Source organism: Stegodyphus dumicola, chromosome 7 (assembly GCF_044657685.1).
Source record: "Stegodyphus dumicola isolate Sdum_Otavi_A_Nest chromosome 7, ASM4465768v1".
Classification (NCBI taxonomy): Eukaryota; Metazoa; Arthropoda; class Arachnida; order Araneae; family Eresidae; genus Stegodyphus; species Stegodyphus dumicola.
This window is the reverse complement of record NC_140774.1, coordinates 81,122,057-81,147,015: the sequence shown is the minus strand read 5'-3', so window position 1 is coordinate 81,147,015 and position 24,959 is coordinate 81,122,057. Positions and strand designations below refer to the sequence as shown.

The 24,959-nt window shown below is 34.8% G+C and overlaps 1 protein-coding gene across 3 annotated transcripts in view; it reads left to right on the top strand.

The window, feature by feature from the left end:
• The first annotated feature begins 3,546 nt into the window (after positions 1–3,546).
• The window catches only part of RIOK1 (RIO kinase 1), a 35,846-nt gene continuing 14,433 nt past the window's right edge, over positions 3,547–24,959 (top strand). For 2 of the 3 annotated variants that reach the window (XR_015042149.1, XM_085820515.1), the window contains exons 1-2: positions 3,576–3,644; positions 23,466–23,551. The gene's annotated coding sequence lies outside the window, so the exon portion shown is untranslated. Of the gene's footprint in view, positions 3,645–23,465; positions 23,552–24,959 lie in introns of all 3 variants that reach the window. The other variant, XR_015042150.1, reaches the window with a different exon arrangement.

Genomic DNA, 24,959 nt, shown 5'->3' with positions numbered 1-24,959 from the left:
AACAAACAGCAGAGCAAAAATACGATGCTTTTATTGGAATTACAAACTATAGCTATTCTTTTGAACGACAGTATCGCGAAGCACGATCTCCTGATGACGACAACACTCACTGTTGCCAGAACTTATCTAAACTATATATTATATTATTATTATTTTTATTAACATACTTTAATACTTCCCCTTGTAAAAAAAATAATAATAATAAATTAAAAGAAAAGAGTCACAAAAGTCCCATCTTGTCACAAAGAATTAACAGTCTCGGTTTAAATAAAGGTTTAGTCATTATGTCAGCAACTTGCGCCTCTGTAGGTACCTGCTGCACAATGATTTCCTTTTCTAGAACTTTCTCTCGTATGAAAAAATGCTTGATATCAATGTGTTTTGTGCGTCGATGAAACTCCGGGTTTTGTGACAGTCTCACTGCAGCGGCGTTGTCTACTTGAATTACTGGAGTTTCACGTAACTTGGTTACATCACTAAATAGTCGCTTTAACCAAATTACTTCTCTAGAACATTCACTAGCTGCAATTACTTCTGCTTCAGTCGTCGAAGTTGCAACAACTGTTTGCCTTTGGCTAATCCATGATATAGCTCCACCACTATATAATATCACTACTCCACTCGTTGATTTTCCTGTTTCTTGACAGCCTCCAAAATCTGCATCACTATAGCATTCTAGAATTCCTGGTTTGTATTTATTCTTGTATGTAACACCTTTAGTTAGAGAACCTGCTATGTATCTGAATACACGTTTCACTTTTTTTCAATCATCTTTCGAAGGATTTTCTAGGTAACGTGATAGAATGCCAACACAGTAAGCTAAATCTGGTCTTGTGCCTAACATAAGATACATTAAAGCTCCTACAGCTTCTCTATAAGGAAAAATTTCTCTGTTTGATTTATCTTCCTTTTTCTTTTCAGTTAGACCTTCCTTCAGGATAGGAGTTGATACTGGCGTGCAATCTTCCATCCCAAATTTTTGAAGAATTTTTCTTGCATAAGCTTGCTGACTAATTTTAATACTTCCATCTTCAAGATGTTTAATTTCAAGTCCAAGAAAGTATACTGCTGGTTTAGTTGTGATTCTGAATCTCGACTTCAATTCTCTGAGAAATTTTTCAGATTCATGTAGATCTGTTGATGCTACTAAACCATCATCTACATATAAACATACGATTAGCTTCTTGCCGTAATTGTTTCTTATATATAAGCATGGATCAGCTTCACATGTCTTGAAGCCCAGCTGTGACACAAAATCTCCAAAATATTTATTCCAGCAGCGTGATGATTGTTTAAGTCCATACAAACTGCGTTTCAACTTACAGACTTTCTTCGAACCGTCACTATATCCTTCTGGTTGCTGCATGTATATAGATTCTTCAAGTTTTCCATATAAGAATGCTGAACCGACATCAAACTGAGAAAGATGCATTTTCTCATTGGCTGCGATGCTCAAAACTGAACGAATAGTTCCTAACTTTGATTTCTAAACAACTTTCGATTGCTATAACGAAAACAAAACACTTACTTGATTAGGCTTAACGAGTTCCGTTTCTTCGAGAAAACATCAATTCAAAACATTTGACGCAATATGGGAGCTTGCTTGACCCATAACCTAAAAAAGTATTTCTTAAAAATACATAACCTAAAAAGGTATTTCTAAAAATAGAGAAAACAAACAGCAGAGCAAAAATACGATGCTTTTATTGGAATTACAAACTATAGCTATTCTTTTGAACGACAGTATCGCGAAGCACGATCTCCTGATGACGACAACACTCACTGTTGCCAGAACTTATCTAAACTATATATTATATTATTATTACTTTTATTAACATACTTTAATATTCACCATTACCAAACACACTCACTACACAAACACACCTGTGAGACACTATTTATTGTAAATGAAGACAGTTTCTTCTCCTTTTAACTACACTCATGGACACAATCGTAATTTAGGATATTTTCTACTTCTTTTCCTTTTCTTTCTATAGGCCCTTTTTTTTTTTTTTTTTTTCTTTTTCCCTCTATTATTTTTGGGCCATTTATTTTAAATTTTTTTTTGTCCCATCTTTTCTTCCTGGCCTTTTGAACTCGTACAAGATGTACGAAGTTCCTTTTTACTCTCCTCAAATACGAAATTGCCCCTCTTTCTATATACCTTTCCTTCGCACCTATGCTTGATTTTTCGCCCATCGGTGCAGAAAGACTTAGCGGGTGCAAAACAAGACATCTGTCTACTTTGTCTGTCTGTCTGTCTGTCGGCTATTTTTTGAGAGGATCACGAAAGCTGGAGGAGCTGGAGGCAGTGTCTGAACATAGCTCCGAAGTTTTTTAAATAAGTGTTTCAAAAATGTTTTCAACTCTCTAAAATAGTTAAATGCACCTTTCCTATGCAATGTCTCATTCATCAAATTGAAAAAGGAAACTTCGCTTCTTCGAAACTTCAGGTGTTTTGTTAGCTGTTCACTATGAACACGAGAAATCCAAAAGAGGCTCTGACACGGAATATTCAGATAAGTAACATTCTGTTCTCTATAAAATATCTGTTTCTCTATCACTAGAGTGTCATTAAATTTCTTTATTTATTATTTTACATAAGATTCTAGCATTATACAATAGTTGGTAATAGTAGCAGGTCATGTGGTTCTTTTCTTCGTAACTATTCCGTAGAGACGCCACATTCCTTATCAGTAGTCCGTTCTTATCAGCAACTCACACCCTTCGGAGGCCCCCCTTTTCGTGCTTTGGAATTTCTTGTGAGGGAAAAATGGGGATCTCTTGATCATCGATGAGTATAGATAGTGATTTTTGTAACAAAGATCCCCGACTTTTTTTTTTTTTTTTTCAGGTCTCAAACTTAGAATTATGAGCAAATAAAAATACAGTGACGGAATTTGTTAAACTTGTACTATAATAAATTTCAACGGTTAAATTAATAAATTAATTTTATATTTAACTAATATTTAAGAAAAATAAACTGTATAATTTATTTTTGCTGAAATGCTCTCACACTGTGTATGATGGATTTATAATTTTGTCAATTACTGTTTTTCTGAAATATACATGAATTTTTTGGAAACGGTAATATTTAATGTTACTTTATTTAAAATATTATGTACATCTCTGTGATGATATATGTCTTTTCTAGTTAGGTCTCAAGATAAGGGCATACACATTACCATGTAGGAATTCATTCTCTTTTTTTTTTTTTTTTTTTTTTTTTTTTAACTTAGCTAAAGTTTGCTTCTTAAAGACACTAATCTTTGCAGATGAACTCCTTAACTACACTCATGGACACAATCGTATTTTAGGATATTTTCTACTTCTTTTCCTTTTCTTTCTATAGGCCCTTTTTTTTCCTCCTCTATTATTTGTGGGCCATTTATTTTAAATTTTATTTTGTCCCATCTTTTCTTTCTGGCCTTTTGAACTCGTAAAAAATGTACGAAGTTCCTTTTTACTCTCCTCAAACACGAAATTGCCTCTCTTTCTATATACCTTTCCTTCGCACCTATGCTTGATTTTTCGCCCATCGGTGCAGAAAGACTTAGCGGGTGCAAAACAAGACATCTGTCTACTTTGTCTGTCTGTCTGTCTGGTTTTGAAGCATGTTGAGTGAAGATCGTTGTAAGTCGATAGTAAGTATGTAATTAAATTTTTGATGTAATTTTATTCGGGTTTTCATCCGCTTAGAACCCGTTGGCGCTTCGGGAAAGAACCCGTTGGCTCCGTTACATTTTTACTGGCCAAGGATGACCCGAGCCGTAAGCGTGATATTTTGTAAACGTGGTTTTTAGTGATGTTAATTCAAGTTAGCAGACAATGGTAGTAAAAATTCACTGATAATAAGTATGTAGATGTAAAACTAACAGGTTAAACGTGATATATGAAAATAAATTTGTATTAAATTCAAGTTAGCTCAGAAAACAATGTATTAAACATAACGGGAAGTAAAAATTCATTTAAAAAATAACAATTAGTATTCTTATACTTACGTTTACAATATACTTATTGTATGTATTTTCTCTAATTCATATAATAGAGGTTAAAATGCGGTTTAGCCCACTGCTTGGCGATTGTTTTTCAATGGGCAATAAACGGGCCAACATGGCTAACCCGATGTTTTGAAGCTGTGTTGTTATTCTGTTGCCACTAAATGTTATCGCCCTGTGTTATACAGTCAAAAGTCGTTAATTCGGACACCCATAATACGGAATGATCTATAATCCGGACCTCAAAGCTAAAAACTTTCTGCGCATGCGCCGCGTTGACACATGCGCATAGGCGTTTACGCGTGCGCGTAAGACCTTTATTGCGCAAGTGCAGAATACGTTTTCGCGTGCGCGTTTAACGTATAACGGACGGTATAAGCTAAAATTATACAATTATCTATTTCAGTTAATGTTGATGCTTGCGTTATTCCTTAATCTTCGAATTGGATGCAGCTTATTATTTTTTGCAGACTGTAAGAGCAATTTTATAAAAGTAAACTTGAACTTTCGATTATGTCAATTTCCGATTCTGGAGCTCCCAAAGGATCTACAAACAAAAGTCCATCAAACAAAAAGTGGAATTGCTGCAAAAAATGGATAAAGACATGAAGAAGGTGACAGAGAGGTTAGTGAAAACGAAAAAATTTCGATTGACAAGTTAGTCGGTATTCTCGGCACAGCAATTACGGGACTTGAACAGCGGAGCTTTTTAACTGAACAAGAAATTATGTCTTTATAGAATTAAAGAGAAAGTATTATCACATAAAACGAAACAACTTGCATTGAAAGAAATGTTTAATAAAGGAAACAAATAAATATTAAGGTTCTTTTTTTGTAAATTTTGATACCCTTTAGATCATAATTGTTCTTTATTTCCTAAAATACGGTTTCATATTTTTAATTTTAGAATTTGTGCATGCCATCTTACGAGATTTAAACTGATGATCTATAATCCGGAAAAATCGATAATCCGGAATCGCCGAAGTCCCGACGAGTCCGGATTAACGACTTTTGACTGTATTTAAAGAAATTAAATATTGAAAAATCTGCATAAATGTTTCTCGCATTGTGATAAAACAATGGTACCTAGAGCCATCAAATTTTGAATAACATACGTTTTCAACCTAATATGGGCATCTGGAAGCCCAAACTTGGAATTTTTTTTATTATCTGATTGATAATTTGTAAAACTTGAACGAAATTTTTATTAGCAAACTCAAAGATTTCAAAGCGAGCAACTGCAACACAGTACGGGGAGGGGGGGGAAGCATTTTTACGTGCAGAGCGCAAAACTGTGTATCAGAAATTCTAAAGATATGCTCATTTTAAAATTATTTTGTGATATTGCTGTTGAACTGAATTTTATGGTTTAAGTGTAAAAAACATTATATGATAAAGATATGTAACACACAAAATGTTAAAAAAAATGTAAAATCTAAAAGCTTTCATTATTTTTATGTTATTTACTTATTTTTTTTTTTTTTTTTACTTGTTAATTCTGTTGCGGTTTGAATGTTCTTGTGTGGTTTCTTTTTTTAATCGAGTGTTTTCCCCCCCTGTGGGTTTTAGCCTTTTTTCTGCATATATTACGAAAACGGCGTATAAACGTTTGTAAATTTATTTAAAGATGAGGGGGATCCAAAAGGGTTTCCCCCTGAAATAAATTCATATATAAAACCCCTCAAAAAGACTACATTTTTCTTGAAAAGGGTAAGTGAAAAAATTTTTCTTGTATGGTTTGTTTTAAATTTGCTTATTTTAATATTTTGTATTTCTTTTTGGCTCAATCCTAGAAGATTGGAAAAGCTAACGTTGTGCAATTCTCTGATGTTTTTTTTTAATGAAAATAGATCGATATGTACATGGGCAAAGCCAATATAGTGCGCAATACCGACGTTGTGCGCGATGCCAAGTTTGTGCAATTCTGGGATTCTTTTTTAAGTGAGAATAGATCGATGTGCACATGGGCAAAGCCAGTGTGGTGCACAATGCCGAGTTTGTGCAATTCTGGGATGTTTTTTGAGTGAAAATAGATTGATGTGCACATTGGCAAAGCCGATGTGGTGCGCAATGCCGAGTTTGTGCAATTCTGGGATTTTTTTAACAATGTGGTGCGCAATGCCAAGTTTGTGCAATTCTGGGATTTTTTTTTTTAAATTCATATATAAAACCCCTCAAAAAGACTACATTTTTCTTGAAAAGGGTAAGTGAAAAAATTTTTCTTGTATGGTTTGTTTTAAAGTTGCTTATTTTAATATTTTGTATTTCTTTTTGGCTCAATCCTAGAAGATTGGAAAAGCTAACGTTGTGCAATTCTCTGATGTTTTTTTTAATGAAAATAGATCGATATGTACATGGGCAAAGCCAATGTAGTGCGCAATACCGACGTTGTGCGCGATGCCAAGTTTGTGCAATTCTGGGATTCTTTTTTAAGTGAGAATAGATCGATGTGCACATGGGCAAAGCCAGTGTGGTGCACAATGCCGAGTTTGTGCAATTCTGGGATTTTTTTTTAAGTGAGAATAGATCGATGTGCACATGGGCAAAGCCAGTGTGGTGCACAATGCCGAGTTTGTGCAATTCTGGGATTTTTTTAACAATGTGGTGCGCAATGCCAAGTTTGTGCAATTCTGGGATTTTTTTTAAGTGAAAATAAATGGATGTGCACATGGGCAAAGGTGCAAAAAATGTGGTGCGCAATGCCGAGTTTGTGCAATTCTGGGATGTTTTTTTAAGTGAAAATAGATCGATGTGTACATGGGAAAAGCCAATGTTTCAAATTGTGGCCAACAAATATTATCGCCGTGTATTATATTTAAAGGAATTAAATGATTAAAAATCTTCATAAATGTATGTATGTTTCCCTCATTTTGATAAAACAACGGTACCTAGAAACATGAAATTTAGAATAACGTCATCCTCCTGCGAATATGGGCATCTGGAAGCCCAAATTTGGAATTTGTTTTATTATCGTTTTCATATTTTGTAAAACTTTAACGAATTTTAAATAACATAATGAGGAATTTCAAAGCAAGCAATGACAATGCTCTACAGATAAGAACATTTTTATCTCCAGCGCGCGAGACTGTGTATCGGAAAATCTAAAGATATGCTTATTTTAAAATTATTTTGTGGTATTGCTGTTGAACTGAATTTTACGGTTTAAGTGCGAAGAACATGATATTTAATTAATAAAGGTAACACGCTAAGTGTTAAAAAAATGCACCTTTGGGGCGTAATGTAAAATCTTAAATTTCAGATTTTATTTTGTTTTTTTAATTTCATTATATTTCTTGTCTTTTTTAAAATTTCCTATCGTTGACAATATTACCTATCGTAGCTTTAGATATCGAAAAGCCATGGCTTTCACAGCGCTTTTTAATAACTAGATACGAATAAATTTCTTCGGAAGAGCACAAATGTCCAAAGACAAATTGTCAATTAGCAGACGATAATTTATGCTTTCAAAACTATACTTGCAGTTAAAAAAATTTCCAAGCAGACGATTTCTTTTGGAATTTTTACTTCGTAATTTGAGCAGTTAATTCATTTGCCGTTTGAATGTTCTTATGTGGTAGTTATCAATTGAGTGGTTTTATCTGTGTGTTTTTGCCATTTTTCTGCATATATTTCGCTAAATAAACAATCGCTATGGATTTATCTGTGATGCTGAGAGAGGTGAGTGAATGTACATGTAAATTTATTACTTTATTGGAAATGCAAGGGAAACGTGCCGTCATTGTCAAAAAGACTTTTTATTTTCCTGAAAGGGGTAAGTGAAAATATTTTTTCTTTTTAAAATTGCATATTTTTAATATTTTCTTATTTTCTTTCATTGTGAGAAATTAGATTTTTTAAATTTATTAACGTGTAGAATTCTAATACGAAAGTATAGAACGTGGTTTAGGAATTTAAGAAACATGGAAATAAAAGCTGTGTATGATGTTGATCTTCAATAATAAACATTTTCCCTTTTTTTTATTAATATAAAGCTTAAAAATTTTTTAAAAATAATGAAGATTGTTTACTTACTAGTATGTAAGAGATAGTGTCGTTACGTAGCAATAAGGTAATTTTGTAAAGACGATAAAGTTAAAATGTTCCGCAATATGAAATTAAAATTTAAAAAAATCTGGGGCTGATCTTTGGAATATGGTAACAGGTAGTTTGACGACATTTTGCAGGCGATAAAGGTTAATACCTAGGACTTTGGGAATAATGTGAGAAGTACTCAGTTCCGATTACGCATTATTTTGTGTGAGGGAAATGAGAGATCATGAGATATGTCATGTGACATTAATGGACGAATCACTGTTCTTTAATCAGAAAAGGGTGTAAATTTGTAAAAATATCTGCTGTACAGCATTAGTTTCATTCTATCTTCTGTGAAACAGTGTTGTTTAATATCTGGATCCCATGGCCCTATATAAAGTAAATCCGAAATTTTTATTCCGTTTATGTGTTGTAGGGTTTATATTTATTTTAACTAACATTTATTTTAAGTTTAAACTATCTTTCCTGTCAAGCCTTACTTTCCCCTGGAACTGCCAATGCCAGAATATGTAAATTTTAGTAGAACGCGCAAGGATTCAAATTATCAGCGGAAGTATTATGATTTAAATAGGAAGGAAACAAGTTCGGTGTGTGATATTCTTACTTCACGAGTGCGGAGGTAGTGAGCGAGAAATTGAAGAACCCCACGTTTCGGCCTATGTGCTTGGCGGGAAGTAGTGTTAATCGTTCAAGTGAGCTTCAAGTCTGCTGAATTAGCAGCGGTATTATAAAACGCGGTGAGTTAGTTATTTTAGAGAGCCTCGTAGTTAGAGTCTTGTCTTTAGTTTCTTTTCAGGTTATTATTTTTATTTGACTGCCGAGTTGGCACAGTCTGTGAGCGTCAAGAGCACGCAATTGTAATTTATTACGTTGAATAAAAAGGGACTTAAACCCTTCACAAGACTCTATCTTTTGTACAGTTTTCACAGTCACCCCTTGGTTGCGTGCAAGTGGAGGCGCGCAACGTTACAGTGTAATTGAAAAGAATTGCTTAATTGTGGATAAGTATGAATGTCCAACATGTGGGTATGAAATGAGATTGTGTGAAAGGAAGGATATTACAGATACAGTCAAAAGTCGTTAATTCGGACACCCATAATCCGGAACTATCTATAATCCGGACCTCAAAGCTACAAACTTTTTTTGCACATGCGTCGCGTTGATGCATGCGTGTAAGACCTTTACCGCTACGAATTTGCATGTGCGCAAAATACGTTTATGAATGCGCGTTTAAAGTATAACGGATGGGATAAGCTAAGCTAAAATTATCTATTTCAGTTAATGTTGCAGATTGCGTTGTTCCTTAATCTTCGAATTGGATCCGGATTATTATTTTTTGCAGACTGATAGAGCAATTTTATAAAAGTAAGCTTGAACTTTCGATTATGTCAAATAGAATTTCCAATATATATTTACTAATATGTAAAGGATATACAAAGCGAAAGTATCTTTCGGAGTCCATTAAACAAAAAGTGGAATTGCTGCAAAAAATGGATAAAGGCATATCCTTTGTTTATCTAAACTTTAACGTTTATCTAAACTTTGTTTATCTTTAACGCAGCAGCGGTGTGAATGAGTAGTGTTTTTTAATTTAATTATATTTTAGTTGAATGATTGTGATTTTGAGAGTTATATGTTTGTAGTATTTTGGAATACGTTTGAGTAGAAGTAAATGGGCATGGAAAGAATTTAAGTATTTGGAACCATTTTTAATGTTTGCATTAGAAATTGGTAGGTGAGGTTTATAATAGATAATTTAGAGGGAAAAGTTTTTGGATATTTTATTTATTTTATACGTGCAAATGTTCATCCTTGGAAAGGGTATATACATTTTCGCGATCAGGTAATTTCATATATGTCCTTTTTACCGAATTTAAAGATTCACAAAATTTTCATGCATTTTCATGAAATTTTTCGAATTTATGAGAAAAAAGCAGTGTACATGGATATAGTGAAGAGTGTGCGCAATGCCATTTTTGTGCAATTCTGGGATGTTTTTTTAAGTAAAAATAAGTTGACACGTACATGGTTTAATTATATTTTAATTAAATGATAGTTATTTTGTGAATTATATGTTTGTAGCAATTTGGTATACGTTTGAGTGGAAGTAAACGTGCATGGAAATAATTTAAATATTTCACACTAAGTATTTGTAACCATTTTTAATGCTTTGTTATGAATTCGCTGGTGACGTTTATAATAGATAATTTAGAGGTAAAAGTTTTTGGATATTTTATTTATATTATACGTGGAAATGTTCATCCTTGGATAGGGTATATAATTTTTCGCGATCAGGTAATTTCATATATGTGCTTTTTACCGAGTCTGAAGATTCACAAAATTTTCCTGCATTTTTGTGCAAATTTTTGTAATTTATGAGAAAATAGCAGTTTAGATGGATAAAGTCAAGAGTGTGCGCAATGCCATTTTTGTGCAATTCTGGGATTTTTTTTTAAGTAAAAATAAGTCGACGTGTACATGGTTACTGTGTATGTGCGATTTTGAAAAACGCGGCAAGGAGTTTGCGATTCTGCACTTTTTCCCAACTTTGCAGTTAATAATTGTCATGATTAAGCAGTTTTGTTCCATAAAATTTCTAGCATAAGTGTAATTTGGCTAGTAGATTGTTGGAAAAGGTGTTGAGTAAAGAAAAAGAAAAGAAACATGTCTTTACTTCGTGAAGACAAAGTGGCGGTGAAAAAAAAAAAACAGGGTTGCTGTTGCAGAGTTGGTTGCCAAATTTTCGCCAAAAAATCGATAAGTTACCATAATCCAAAGATCAACCAAATCTGGTTTTATTTGTATAAATACTAAAGCTTAAAAATATTCACTCTGTATGAGAGACTGCGACGTTGTTTACAGTTTTAATAACTGTTACAATTCACTTACTGTATTTAATAGTTTGAAATACAAAAAATTTAGTATACTTATTTCTACATCTGTAGAGAATACATTGTGACGTCAAAATCTTAGTCCCATCCATTTATGAAAGTCACATAGTTCCGCCTTCGCAACTTTGTTTATACAACGTTTACTGGCGATTTTCAAAAAAAAACGCCGCTACTGAAAATCGCCAAGCAGTGGGCTAAAGCACATTTTCACCCATATAGAATACTAATATTTCTATCACAAGTGTCTTTTTTTCATTATTAAGTACTTTGCCTGTTGATTGATGTATTTCGGTAAGAGCCATGCCCATGTAATGAATTAATGAATGCATGACCTTTAATACATCCATTTTACATAGTTTTCAGTTTTTTTTTTTTTTTTTTCCTCAAGTTACTTGCATACAGCTTAAAGCATTTTACGTTGAAACAAATATCTATCCTTTTCATAATATATTTCACAATACAAATAACCTTCAACAGTAATCAAATTTTCTTCAGTAGCATTTTTAATAAAACTAATAAACTTTATACATTTTAAAATTATTATAGGGGTTGGAAACTTCATGGTTCTGCGTGCTTAATAATTAAGCTGTTAATAATTAAGAACATAACGTGAACAGCCATGTTACAAATTAGCATTCACCGCTCCTACCATAATTTCTTCCTTTGATCCCGAACTGACGACCTGAGAATCGGCATCTTTCGATGAAAACTTCTTTAATTATGCAAAAATGTTTCTATCTATTCATTGTTAAAAAATTCAGAAAAAATAATAATAAATAAGAGAAAAATAATATAAATCTTCTCATGCGAACAATGACAACCTACGCATAAGCGAATAGGATGAATTAGCTAGGTTACCAGGTTTGAACTATTATCGCCAAAGTTGGCGATGTTTACATTTACCGGGTTCTCTGCGGAAGTGCTTCCTTTTATTCTCATAACTTCATTATAACTTAGCATACGATGAAATTTTCATGTTGTAAAAAATTTCGAAAAAATTTCGTAGCGCTGTAGAAATTCTTTTAAAACTTGTCGAAAATTCTATAGGAATTTTATAAACTCTCTGTAGAATACCCTTCATGGCTCTAGTGTAGAATTGGGTGCCCCTTCAATTAGCGACAATTTTTTAAAAAATTTTGGCGAGGAAATCTCATTTCTGGTTATCATGATAGTTTAACTTTGCTTTAGCCTCCTGCTTTTTTTTTAATAAAAATAGATTGATGTGTACATGGACAAATTTAAAGCAGTGCGCAGTGCCTAGCTTGTGCAATTCTGGGATTTTTTTTTTTAAGTGAAAACAGATCGATGTGCACATGGACACAGAGTTTGTGCAATTCTTTGACTTCTTATTTTGGTTTTGTGTCTTCTTGATGACACAATCTTCAAATTGTGTCATCTTGGCGTCAAGAAAGAATCACCAAAAAAACAAGGGGCACCCAATTGTAAACTTTACCTTCCTAGAATTAATGTTTTATAGAAATAAATGAAAGTAAAATTAATTAATTTTAGTTCTTCTTTTGGGCACAGCTTTAGTATTAGTCCTTTTTGGCAACATTTGGGCGCGATAAATGAAATTTATGGTAACCCCAAATATTGAGCTGAAAACATACTGCCATGTTTGTCCATGTAACTTTAACGAATTTGGTAGGTATCAGAGCTTTGATGGCGGGAGGGTTAAATTGCATGTTTTTCTTAAAGTTACTTACGTGTTAGGAAAGCACAACTTTTAAAATATTTTTAAAAAAGCCAAAATTTAATAGTTAAAACTGATGCTGTTAATATTACACAAGTCTTGACATTTTTTCATGTCAACTCTGCATGTTATAAACTCCCCTCCCCCCCAAAAGGAAAAAAAAAAAAAAAAAATTTTTTAGTAGCATGAGGAAAACTCTTGGTGTTTCCTTTGCAAAGGAACCACATGCAAATTTAGACTTCTTGCATGTTTCTTAAAATGGGCAATGATCAAAATCACCATGGTCTAAAAATACTTTTTTGCCTCATTTCTTAAATTAGAACTATAGAAATGTGTAATTGCATGAATTCATAGACCAAAATCAAGTTTCATTATAGCTTTTATAATTTGTCTGGGTAAAAGTATAGTTTAGGGTACCTCTTGGCGATTTTTGGCGGTACATGGATACCGATTTTGTGCAATTCTTTGACTCGTTATTTTGGCTTGCAAAGCGGCAAATTTTGCGCCAAAAATCACCGCTACACAAAGCCAAAATAACAAGACAATTGCACAAACTCAGTATCCATGTACACATCGACTTATTTTCACTTAAAAAAACCCCTCGAATTGCACAAAAATTGCATTCCGCACTCCTTTGACTTTATCCAGGTACACGTTGACCTATTTTCACTTAAAAAAATCCCCGAATTGCACAAAAATGGCGTTGTGCACTCTTTTAACTTTGTCCATGTACACATCGACCTATTTTCACTTAAAAAAAATCCCCGAATTGCACAAAAATGGCATTGCGCACTCTTTTAACTTTATCCATTCACACATCGACCTATTTTCACTTAAAAAAAATCCCCGAATTGCACAAAAATGGCATTTCGCACTCCCTTTACTTTGTGCATGTTCACATCGATATATTTTCACTTAAAAAGTCAAAGGAGCAGCAAATTCTACAATATAGGGAAACAAAAAATACATAATCTCAATAAAATGCATTTTAAACCAAACAATAAAATAACATAAAAAAGGAGAAACATGTTATACATTTAAGCCCTACCAAAAGCAACTATTCACTTACCATGATTTTTGAGTTAGCTTCGTACACCCAGAGCCACGTAAAAATCAAAATATCAATCATATTCAAATGACCTTTTTCAAACCAAGTACTCTTTCTGATCGAATGCTTCACATAGTGACCATCTGAACCTTTCTTTCTACAAACCCATTCAAATCCACCTAAACGGTTTTAACACACACCCCAAAAACGCTTACAAAACATCCCATGATTCAAATTTCCCAGAATCATGCACCCGATTACATCACAATAGGGTTTCCATAACATTCAACTACTCAGGCTACCATAAATGAAACAACAACTTGGCGATAAATCAAATAACAACTTCGCCATAATACAAGGGGTACCTTAATGTCTACTCTACCCTTTGTCTGACTATAAAAAATCTAATGTTGCTTATATTATGGAATATATTGCTTATAATTTACAGTTATCAAATTTTGTAAATCTCACAATGTATATAAGCTGTATATGAATAACTTTCACTGACTATTATTACTTTGTATTAATAGTATGTTGACATAAAAGTAGACTTTCATGCAAATTTTCTGCATTTCTTAAACATTTAATCTAACGGCAATCTGAATTTTTTGTAATAAAAAACTCTATAATAAAAGTAAGAGTACAATTTATATATAAAAATTTGGTACTATTCGGTTTTGAGGGCCGTAAAAAAATTGCAGTGAAAATGTATGCGCAAAAGCGCCAAATCTAGCAAACGCACCCATTTAACAGCGCACCAAATCTAGCATACGCATTGATTTCAGATTGCGTAAGTTTATATAGTTCTATATTTCTTAAGACGACATTGACATACTAGTTTAATTTTTAAATCCTTTTTTGATATCCTATGAATTTAACAATTTGGGAATTGCCCATGACGAAAAGTCAGCAATAGAATTTTGGGTAAAGTGCAGAATCATTAATCGATTAAAGAGCACTTTTCTTGAGAAAAAGATGCTAATGAGGCTGTTATTAAAGCATTTATTGGATTGCTGCATCTCATTGGTTTGCATAAATCATCAAATGTATATACAGTGGCTCCCAAAAGTGATCGTACACTTATGATTTTCATTGAAATAGGGCTCTATCCATTAATTAAAAGTAAACTTGCTGAATGAGATTTTAATAATAAGATCTAGAATCTATTCCTAACAAAATTAAATGAAATATTTTTTAAATATAGCGAAACTTTATTTTTAAGAAATTAATAATCAAAAAATGACAACCATTTTATCTCACAAAAGTCTTCGTACACTTCAAAATAATCTTGACATATTGGTAAATATTTTCATTTTTCGTTAAAGTAATATTTAGTAGGATATGCTTTAGCATCCACAACAGCTTTTAAACATCTGGGAATAGATTTTACGAGTTTTTTTGTAATTTCTGAATCAATGTTCATCTATTCTTCCATCATGACTGTTTTGAGTTCGCTTTTCGATCTGATATTTTGTTTTCATACTCTACCCTCCAGTTCTTTCCAGATGTGTTCTATGGGGTTTAAATCTGGCGACTGAGGTGGTGTTTTCAAAACCTGTCGACAATTATAGAGACATCACAGGTGAACATTGTGAACTGTAGGCTTAGGATCGTTATCATGATTAAAAAGAAAGTTGTGTCCAATACCCAAATTTTGGGCTGTTAATTTTAAATTTTCTCTTAAAATATTTAAATAAAGAGAATGATTCATTATGCCATCAATAAATACCAAATTACCTAGTCCTGATGCTGCCATGGACCCCCACACAAGAACACCTCCACCGTTATGCTTAACTTTTCCAACTAAGTTCTTAAAATGAAGTTCCTCATTTTTTCTTCTCCATACAGTTATTCAATCATCTGAACCGAAAATGTTAAATTTGCTTTCGTCAGCAAATAGGACATTATTCCAGTACGTTTCGGATCAAGGAAGTTCGTGTTACGGAGTTCTTAGGCATAAACGCCTTTACCTCCACATCATCTGAAGAATAAAATGTCGTCATCAAAAGAGGGAATTTTCTAATACGGTAAAAATTTTGTTAAGCCGAAAAAAGCTTTTAAGAATAAGTGCTTTCACACTGAAAACAAATATAAAAACTCCGAAGGTCTAATTTTGCGCCAAAATAAGAGCCAGAATAAATTAGATAGCGGCAGTCATCTTAGACAAAATTTTTTGCTAAAGACTAGAAAATAAAAGCAGGTGTTTCCTTGATACTTGATCTTTCTTTGCGAACGTCAACTTTGCGGAGGGGAAAGGACGGGGGGGATGCTCTTACGCGTCGAAAAAGTTGCTGTGTCAGTTGGTCAGCTGACGGAGGGAGCAGTTTCGTTTCCGCCCGCTATTCAGTGCGGTCTTTAAGGCCAAATGATTGACACCTCTTAAGGGGGTGCTAAAAGCAAGTAAAAGCCCTTTTAGAAGGGCTGAAAGAGCTATTTTGAAGTAGAGAAATAGTCAATTGACTTTAGATTTAAAAATTAGGTTCAGTTGCCTGCGACTCTAAAGCTTCTTCTTAAAGAAGCAGGAGGGGTTCCTCCGGTCAGTGACTTAAGCATTCAAGACTCGAGAGGCGGGAAGGGGAAGGAACGAGAAGTAATTATTCACATGCATGTCAGTGTGAGCATACCTTGCCCGTTTAAATGGGTTTGCAGCATAATCCGGGTTGAGAACCAATCTCGGTCTCTTCCTAGATGAGGCGACTGCAGGATCATATACAGGTAGCATATGCAGCACAGGATTTGCAACATGTTGAATATTTTTGAAAAAGTTTTCCGAAAGTCGCTGTATAAAGCGATTAATGGGCATAATTTTGAGATCATTATGAATCTCTTCGTTCCTTATATACCAAGGAGCTTTGAGTATTTGCCGAAGCAATTTAGATTGAAAAGTTTGGACGTTTTCTGTTAGTCAGTGCTAATGGGCCCCAAATGGGGCATGCATAAGTCAGAACAGGCCTTATGATAGACTTGTAGAGCAAAATCTTGTTGTCAATTGACAGGTCGCTATTTAAAGCGAAGAAGGGGCGCAGATTGGATTTGACAGCCGTTGCATTCGCAATGATTTTTTGAATGTGAGGTTGCCAAGTTAATTTTGAATCAAGTAATACACCAAGATATTTATATGAAGAAACCCAGGGAATAGGTTCACCGAAGAGAATTAAGTTATCTAAACGAGGGATATTTCTTCGGATGAACAGAGTAGCAGCACATTTTGCGACATTGATTTTGATTTTATACAAACCAAGCCAGAGTTCTAAGGCTGAAAGGTAACTCTGTAGTGTAGAGATTACCGTGAAGGTGTTGGAATGTTGTGCGATGATGGCTGTATCGTCCGCATATAAAGCAAGATCGATACTAGGGGCCTTAGGAATGTCATTTACGTAGAGGTTGAAAACTGAAGGCCCGGCGAGACTGCCCTGTGGACAGCCGGCATAGATTGGGCGGGGAGTGGAGAATTTGTGGTTAACTCGCACACGGAAACTTCGTCCGGTCAAGTATGAGTTAATAATTTTAATTAAATGAGCCGAGAAACCAAGCCGCATGAGCTTGTAGATAAGTCCGTCATGCCAAACCCTATCAAAGGCTTTGGCTACGTCATGATAGACGATACCAGTTTTCTCTCGCTTGCGAAAGCCTTCAATGAATTCCACTACACGTAATAACTGGTGTACAGTGGAGTGTTTAGGTCGGAAGCCGAATTGTTCCGGGATGATCAAATTTTGATCTCGACAGAATTCATTCAGGCGATTAAGCAAGACATACTCGTAGATTTTTGAGAGAGACGAGAGCAGACTAATTGGTCTGTAATTGACGGGTAAGTTTAAATTTTGTTCCGGTTTTGGAATGGGCACGACAGCTGCAGTTTTCCAACAGTCAGGAAAATAGCTTCTCCTGAGCATTAAATTAATAAGGACCGTAATCCAGACAATAAACATTACGGGGAAGTTTTTGATCATGCGATTCGAAATTGAATCTATGCCAGGGGCCTTGTCAGGTTTAATTTTATCAATGTAAACCATGACTTCAGTTGGATCAGTTGGCCTGAGATCAGGCGTGAAAGGTTGTGATAGAAAGTCTTCAACCCGTGAATGGATGTGCCCCTGTGTAACTGGGCGGTTACAGTAGGAGTCATTGTTTGATGTGAATTGAGTAGCAAGGCTGTCAGCAATAGCTTCGGCCTTTTCTGAGTCTGACCCACCAGCGGCCGAGCGGTAAAGTCGCTGAACACTGGTAGTTCGGTCCGAGGTTCGAATCCCGCGAACGGGTCGGCTGCATGGGCGTTTTCGTGGTTTTCCCCATGTGTAACGTGTATACGAGCCAGTTTCCCTTAGAAAGTCCTCCACGAAAGGCATCCCTCCCCTTAGGCAGATAGCCCTAGTGTGCTTTGCCATAATTAAATACACACCAACTTTTCTGAGTCTGTGTAGGCCATCTGTGCGCCATCGGCCGTTTCAAGGGGCGGAATGAGCTTATAATGTTTGCGTAATCGGGCGGCTGCACGCCAAATCGATTTGTTTTCAGTCGTTAGGGACTCAATATAATTTTTCCACTCCGCTTGTTTTAATAAGTGGGTTTCAGTCCTTATCTCATTTGTATCTTGTGAAATTGGACGCAGATACTGGGATCCCGTGACCTTTGCCAGATTCTTCGCAAGTAGTTCCGCTGCTTAATTTTGAATTTAGTCTCAGCTGGGAGTCTAGCACCAGGGTGCTGAATAGGTTTTGAAGCCGCAGCTCTCGCTTCTTTAAGTAAAGACTCCAAATTTTTAATCTGCCTGTCAAAAGTCCGCATTGCTGGAAATTTGTATGGGAGGGAGTGCTGTGTTTTCCAAAATAAATCGAAAATCGTCCCAATTTGTTGAGACTCGCTCCTGTAATTTTGAGTAACGATTTTGAACATCTAAGGTTATCAAAATAGGATAGTGATCAGAGTCTAAGTCTTGTATCTCTTCAATTTCATGCCTAAAGAAAATATTATAGAAAGCAGCCAGATCGAGTACTGCAGGAGACCCTCTTACAGGGTAGTAAGTCGGGAGGGTAGGAGCTATGATCTGTACATGGTTACTCTGGCACCATGAATTTAGACTAATGCCATACCTGTTCCTGTTAGGACAAAACCATGCGGTATGACGTGAATTTAGATTGCCAGCAATGATCAAGTGATTTGAAATATTCAAAAGTTTGTCAAAATCACTGACAGGGAAAGAAGGCCTTCCACGTGCAGTTGATTGTGGAGGTAAGTAAGCTGAAACAATTGTGAGTGGGGGAGAATTTTGAAGGAAAATTTGGATAATAGTCGCTTCCAAAATATTTAAAACAGGGGATGGTATTATGTGATGTTTGATCGAATGTTTCAAATAAATACAAGTGCCACCACTCGGATTTCTGCCTTGTGACACCCTGTCTGTCGAGTAAATGTCATAATTCCCAATTTTGGGAGTATTCCCTAAGTTTAGATGAGTCTCTTGGTCTAAAAACACGTCAAGATCGTGTTCTACCACAAAGTCTCTTACTTCAAGGATCTTGTTTTGAAGTCCATTGGCATTCCAGGAGCCAATGGTTAGTTCAGAGGTAAATGAACTTTTTCTGACACAATTGAATGTTAGGCCATTTAAAAAGATTCTTGGCTTAAAAACAGAAGACATGGGTCTAATGAAGGTCAAAATTAATTTGAAAGCTCGATATCGCTTTCATATAAGTAAAAGGCCCTCATCAGAGCGTCTGCCTGCCTAAGCTTTGGCATAGCTCTTTTGAAGGTTTGGAGCAGAATATGCTTGTCTACCGTAGGGTCACGGGAGATTTCAATCAAGCATTTTATTTGCACACTCTGCTGAGGTTAATACTGCTGGGGCTACAGGTTTTTCTGCGGCCGGCAGTCTTGGAGTCTGAGCTCTGAATCCGTTCTCGGTGGCGTTCTTCACCGCCGTTGCATATGACGGTGAGTTGACGTCGTTAGGGGGAGCAGGCATGAGACGTGCTTTAGTAGCTTGTGCTTGAGGCTTAGAAGAACCTTGAGGGGGGCTGTCTGAGCAGCTGCCCTATTTTTAAGCGTGGTTTTCTTTCCACGAGACCGCTTATTAGCTGGGTGTCGAGGACAAGATTTATATGAGGCTGGATGACTTCCACCACAATTGCAGCAAGTTGCAGGTACATCAAGCCCCTTGGTGCACTCACGTGCTCAGTGGGGTCCAGAACATCTCACACAACGGATTGGCAAAGTGCAGAGTTCCGAAGAATGGAAAAATCCCTGGCACCTAAAGCATTGAGTAGGGCCCTTTCGGCCGCGATAACGCTCAATGCTGACCTCTGTGCCCCACATGTCAGTGACGGCAAACAGTTGGTCGAGGAAAGGGTGTGGGATGACTTGTACATAAACAAGTGGCATAGGATGTCTGGAGCCTGGCTGGTAAAGCCGAACGCAGCGATGCACTTTAAATCCCAGTGACTTGATTTCCTCTTTGACGTCCTCAACATCAGTTTCCACAGGGAGGCCTCTGACTACAATTTTGACTGGCCGGTCCCATTTAAGATCAAAAGTTTTGAATTGGATGCCGGCTTGCTTCATCCAACGTGTGACCTCCCTGAACTCCAGTTCAGTCTGTACAAAAATTTTTAAATATGGTCCAGTGAGAGTACTCTTAAGGTTTGGGGCAATTTCTCTTAAGAAAGACACCTGGGACCTGGGTTTTCCAGTTCTTGTTACTCCTCATATGAATAGCTGGGATTTGATTTTGAGGCTGTGATGGAGGGGGGGAACGCTCCGTGCCTGCTCGGAACTGGTTTCTCCCTCGGGGGTTTACTCCTTGACGGGGTCACCGCCGTTGATGAGCCATTCTTTAATAGCTTCATACTTGTTTTTACTGTTTTTTCTAGCAATATTAGTACTAGCTAAGTGAGAATTTGAAATAGAAGTATTTGAATTTTGAATAGTAGTTTGGTTGTTGTTACTATCCACAGTTAAATCAATTATGGGAGGTTTTTCCCATTTTTCTAGTGGCGGGAGTAATAAACCCCTCAGAGTCCACTGTTTGCGTCTTGCGCTTACGGGCAGAAACAGGTTTTCCTCGGATCTCGTGGGTCGTTTTCGCCTCCGTTTGGAGAGGGAGAGGATTTTCAACGGCTTTAGCAGCCATTTTGGCTAACCGCTCAGTCTCGGTGATTTTTAGAAATTCATCTCTGGTCGGAGGCAAGTGAAAGATAGGAACTTCTAACACGTTCGCTATCTCGTTGATCTTATGAAAAAGTACTTTACCAGCATTGTCAAGCTGATTGTAGCTGGCAGTATCCACAGGAGTCGGTGTTCGTCTCATGAAGTTTTCCAGTACATTTCGGGTGTATTTATCATTGATTCGGCGAATGAAAGCCTAAGCTTTCTGTTTTTCTCACTTTAAAAAAAAAAAAAAAAAAAAAAAAAAAAAAGCCCATGTAATCCAGCTTCCTCTGAGAACTTGTCGAACAGTTTCAGGTGAAACTGAAGTAGAAAACTTTGCTTTAAATTCTGCAAAAACTTTTACAGTACTCAAACGTAGGTTTTTCACAAATTTTCTAATAATAACTCTCTCATCACGTTTAGTTAACTTTCTCGGTCGACCTTTTCTTACCTTGTTTTCAATCCGATTTTTTTTTTTTAAAAGTGTTTTATCACATACTGCACGGTAGAATGGGATAAATTAACTAATTTAGCGATATTTCGAATTGATTTACCACTACAATGGCGAAAAATTATCAATTTTCGAATGCTGTTTGTAATTTCTTTACGACTGCGACCTATTTTTCAATAATAAATAGAATATTATGGAGTAAACAGTAAAATATTAAAGTAAACGATTTTTTAAGTGCCACCACAATGCAAAAATTAAAAAAAGCGGCAAACGATAATTCTAAGTTTGATTTTATCCAAAAGTATTTTAGTGTATGAAGACTTTTGTGACATAAAATGTTTGTCATTTTTTTATTATTAATTTCTTAAAAATAAAGTTTCGCTATATTTTAAAAATATTTCATGTAATTTTGTTACGAATAGGTTATAGATCTTATTATTAAAATCTAATTCAGAAAGTTTACTTTTAATTAACGGATACAGCCCTATTTCAATGAAAATCATAAGTGTACGAACACTTTTGGGAGCCACTGTATATATGAGATCTTTGGGCAACAGACGGCATTGGAATTGAAATATTCCATACAACTATGTCATCAACACGTTTTAATTTTTTATTGAGATGGCTTCGCTTTGATTATGCACAAATCTGCCATAGCAGGAAAGAATTCGATGAACTAGCTCCAATACATGATCTTTTAAAAGTGTTTGTAGAAAATTGCCAAAAATTGTACAACGTGGGAGAATATGTCATAATAGACATAAAACTAGAACCTTTCAGAGGTCGATGCCAAATTTCGGCAATGCAGGCCAAGAAAAAACATGCAAATACAGACTCAAAATGCTTGCTCTGGTCAATTCCAGAGTTTTCTACACTTGGAAATTAGAAATTTATGCGGGCGAGCAACCAAAAAGTCCATTTCAAGTAGATAATTCTCCTAGTAGTGTGGTAAAAAGACTAATGGAACCTCTTTACAACTCGGGAAGGAATTTAACACTGGACAACTGGCATTCATCTTATCCAGTTTCTCAAGAACTTGAAAAAGGAAAAAAGATACTAGTTGTTGGAACTTTGAGGAAAAATAAAAAAGAAATTCCAATATTTTTTAACACAAATAAAAGAGAAGTTTACTCCTCCCTTTTCGGGTTTCAGAAAGAAACAATTACTGTATCTGATACATCCCCAAAAAATAGAAATGTGCTTCTCCTGTCTACAATGCACAATGATGATGCAGTTGATCTTGAGAGTGGAGAAGCCATGAAACCAGAAATAATAACGTTTTGTAACCTTACTAAAAGTGCCGTTGATGTCGTGAATGAAATGGCTACAACGTATTCAATGGCTAAAAAAACAAATTGTTCGCCTATATAGTTATAGGCCATTTAATTTCAGGTGCTATTTTCTGTATTTGAGAAATAACACCAGAATGTTTTCCTGTGAAAGCCCGAGCTCCATCACTGCATATGGCAAAGCACTTACTCCAAGGAATATCGTTCTCAGATATAAAATTGTTAAATACTCTTAAATTTTCTTTTGCAGTTGCTCTTTGATGAAGAGATTCACAAAATAAATACTGTTTGGTAGTTCGTTTATCTTCTTTGAACGTATGTAAACTAGTAATTAAACAAAGTTCATTATATCAGTGCTTTCATCTAATTCCAATGCGAAATACTCGCTGTATTTTATTTTTTGAATAATATCTCTCTTTTATGGAATTTGCCTTTTCATGAATTCGTTAATTTACTATATCATTTGATAACGGAATATTGTTAGGTTCATTAGCTGCTTTTTCATTTAATAATGTTAATACAATTTCTTTAGCTGCTGGTAATATAAGGATTTTTTCAATAGTGTGAGCCTGCCCATCTTGATAATTCTTAGTCTTAACTGGGTAACTGGCTTTCAAAGCTTTTTCATTTGATGTAACAAAACCTTTCATTACTTGTGTACTATTTTTTGAACAATAATTTCCTTTTAAAATATTCTTCAGATTTATCCTTTAAATTGGCATGCTTAAATTCAAGATGTCTTTTAAGAAACGATGGCTTCAAACTTTGTTTGGATAATAGTTCACCGCAAACAACACATCGAAGTTAAAGGTCCATTTCATCTCCATTCCAAGTAAACTTAAATGATAAATAACTTTCATTATATTTTCTATAAAAAATGTTTCTTTTCTTTTCAGTATTCTTAGTGCTAGTAGATAGTCCTGGATCCATCACTAGTGAATCATCTGTTTTCCGCTTAGTCAATCCTAGCCATTTTGAAATTGTAGGTTTGTTTTATTATTTTTCACAAATATTTAAATGTACAATACATTAAGAATCTTTTTATGGGAACTTATTTTTATTTCCTATTAAATGCAATAGCCATTTCTATTACTCCTTTTAAAAATGTCATTTATGACAAATTTTGTTGTATTTATGGCTAAAAGAATATTTGTGAAAACAAAAACAGATTATTTTACTAAAGTCTGTAAGTAGCTGGCCTTGAACAAAGCTCAAATCGCATAAATTTACAAGTGTTAGAAAAAAAACTTAAACAAGGATGTTGGAGTATTTGATTTTTGAATTTAATAGTTAAATATACTTACTTTCCTTGCCTATCACCAGTTGAGAATCACTGCCTTATGCTCCAGCTAGATTAGTTTTATTGGTGCAAGACAGTATAATACAATACACAATGCATTTTACATAACAATGCATAGTCTGTTTTGCAGTTCATTATATATTACACTATGGAATGCAGTGTATAATGTAATTTTATAGGCAAAATACTTTATTATTACAGTATTTACTATTGGCAATATCTCATTTTAACTTATTGATTAAATTTAGTCATAATTATGTACTGTATTACACGAATATGGGGTTTAATACAGTATTTGCTGTTACAGTCAAAAGTTGTTAATCCGGACTCGTCAGGACTTCGGCGATTCCGGATTATAGATCATCAGTTTAAATCTGGTAAGGTAGCATGCAGAAATTATAAAATTAAAGATATGAAACCGTAATTTATGAAATAAAGAACAATTATGATCTAAAGGGTATCAAAATTTACAAAGAAAAAAAGCTTAATATTTATTTGTTTACTTTATTAAACATTTCTTTCAATGTAAGTTGTTTAAGTTGCTTCGTTTTTTTTTTTTTTTTTTTTTTTTTGGGATAATACATTCTCTTTAATTCTATAAATAGACATAATTTCTTGTTCAGTTACAAAGTTCCACTCTTCAAGTCCTATAATTGCTGTGTCGAGAATACCGACTAATTTGTCAATCGAAATTTTATCGTTTTCAATAACCTCTGTCACTTTCTTCGCTATCGGAAGCGAATTATAATGACAAGGAATTTGATTTAAACCATATCAAAGGCGGAGTACGTCGAGATGAAATACTACATTTAGTAAGGAATTATAAGCCAAATAAAATAAAAACATCTGCCCTGAAGATAAGGATAGTGCTGACAGATCAACTTCTATTTCATTGCGCGCCGCGCCGTTAAAGATTAACAAAGTTTAGATAAACAAAGGATATGTCTTTATGCATTTTTTGCAGCATTGCAGCAATTCCACTTTTTGTTTAATGGACTTCGAAACATACTTTCGCTTTGTAGATCCTTTACGTATTAGTAAATATATATCAGAAATTCTATTTGACATAATCGAAAGTTCAAGCTTACTT